Source organism: Sabethes cyaneus, chromosome 2 (assembly GCF_943734655.1).
Source record: "Sabethes cyaneus chromosome 2, idSabCyanKW18_F2, whole genome shotgun sequence".
Lineage (NCBI taxonomy): Eukaryota > Metazoa > Arthropoda > Insecta > Diptera > Culicidae > Sabethes > Sabethes cyaneus.
In genome coordinates this window covers 180,285,967-180,288,471 of record NC_071354.1, presented here as the reverse complement: position 1 = coordinate 180,288,471, position 2,505 = coordinate 180,285,967, and positions in this window count along the sequence as shown.

The window sequence follows — 2,505 nt, the reverse complement described above, 5'->3', positions numbered from 1 at the left end:
GTGAAATTAAATGTTCTATAGAACACTAATCAATAAATGCAATAAACATATGGCTAAAATATTGATTTTCTCTACGAAGTATTTAGGGAAATTCCGACATACAGTCATACAGTATTGGTTGCTGGAGAGGTAAGCAACATTAATTTTCCATGTGTGGGTTGATCACTGCGACTAGTGTCGTTGATCTATCGTGATATCGTCCGGGTGTTTGCTGTCATAACAAAAATTGGTCACAAATAGTATCATAAGAGTACAATAAAACTCATATTGTTACTTGGGGGCTCATTCTTCCTTCAAATATTGCTCTACCCACTGGTTTCTCACTGCCAATATTATCGCCAATTATAGCCGTCCCTGGCGAGGACTTTTGCGTTCCGCAGACCAGTACACAGTGACAACGGTGGAGAGTACATTAATGCAGAATTCATCGCATATTGTGAGAATGCAGGTATTAGAATGGAACCAACTGTGCCTTATACGCCACAGCAGAATGACGTTGCCGAGAGGATGAATAGGACTATAATGGAACGGTCGAGAGTTATGCTAGATGATGCGGGATTCAAACGGTCGATGTGGTGTGAAGCAGTAGTGGCAGCTGTTTATACAATCAATCCTCGGGTAAACTTTCAAATAGACCTAAGTGACAACGAGAGATTCTCTTCGCGTCTCCTCTCTTCCGTCTTCCATGGCTACATAAATGCATAGAAAAGGAAATTTCCAAAACATTAAGCTAACTAGTGACTCTGGCAACCGTTTTATGCAAAGCTGATGTGTTAAAATGCATTAGGATCGCCGTAAAAAGCGGAAGAGAGGAGACGCGAAGAGAATCTCTCATTGTCACATACCTAGGTCTATTTGAAAAATTACCCGAGAATCGTAGTCCAACATCTGCACTCCCGGAAGTGAAAACACCTTACGAAATGTGGTTTGGGCACAAACCAAATGTGTCGAAATTGCGAATTTTCGGAAGCAAGGCGTTCAGTCACGTTCCAAAGGAAAAACGGTCTAAGCTTGAAGCCAAAAGCCAAGACTGCTTTTTGGTTGGTTATGGTGTTAACGGATATCGACTATGGAATCCAACTCAGCGGAAAATCGTAATTGCTCGAGACGTAATTGTTGAGGAAATTAAACCAAAGTTTACACAATGTAAGGAAATCTACATGGATGATCATTTAGTAGCAGATCAACTGCCGATGAATGGTGATGGCTTACTTGGCTTAATCAGCTCCAGGCCGTGGTTTCCTCTGCTGTACGAAGAAGTCGTCTCCATTCTACTCGGTCCATGGCCGCAATTCGCCAGCCACGTAGTCTACGTAGGGTCCGCAGGTCGCCTTCCACTTGATCGATCCATCTTGCTCGCTGCGCGCCCCGCCGTCTCGTTCCAGTCGGATCGTTATTGAGAACTTTTTTAACCGGGCAGTCGTCCGACATCCTCACGACATGCCCAGCCCATCGCAGGCGACCGATTTTTGCAGTGGCAGCGATGGGTGGTTCCCTAAGCAGCTGATGCAATTCATGGTTCATTCGCCTCCTCCACGTTCCGTCTTCCATCTGCACTCCGCCGTAGATGGTGCGCAACACCTTCCGTTCGAAAACACTAAGGGCGCGTTGGTCCTCCACGAGCATAGTCCATGTCTCATGGCCGTAAAGGACTACCGGTCTAATCAGCGTCTTGTAGATTGTTAACTTCGTGCGGTGGCGAATTTTGTTCGATCGCAGCGTCCTACGGAGTCCAAAGTAGGCACGATTTCCTGCCATAATGCGTCTTTGTATTTCTCTGCTGGTGTCGTTGTCTGCGGTAACCAGTGAGCCCAGATACACGAACTCTTCTACCACCTCGATTTCATCACCGTCTAAATGAATTCGGGGAGGGAGGTCAGCATTCACTTCTTTAGAACCTCTTCCTTTCATGTATTTTGTTTTCGATACATTAATGACAAGTCCTATCCGTTTGGCTTCAGCTTTCAGTCCGATGTACGTTTCCGCCATCCTCTCAAAGGTACGTGTAATGATGTCAACGTCGTCAGCGAAACCAAGAAGCTGGACGGACTTCGTGAATATCGTGCCACTCGTGTCTATACCCGCTCTTCTTATCACACCCTCCAAAGCGATGTTAAACAGCAAACATGAAAGCCCATCACCTTGCCGTAACCCTCTTCGAGATCCAAAGGGACTCGAGACTGCCCCTGATACTCGAACAACACACATTACTCGATCCATCGTCGCCTTGACCAATCGCGTTAGTTTATCCGGAAATCCGTAGTAGTGCATAATCTGCCATAGCTGATCTCGATCGATCGTGTCGTACGCCGATTTGAAGTCGATGAATAAATGATGCGTGGGCACGTTGTATTCGCGACATTTCGCGAATGGTGATGAGCTGAATCAAATTACCGGAAATACGCAGCAACGGTTGGAGGAAGCTGGTACTGATACTGCTGAAGAAGTGGATAGTGATACGGATCATAGTGCCGTGGAAGAAACTGTTTCTGTTTGACGTAGTCT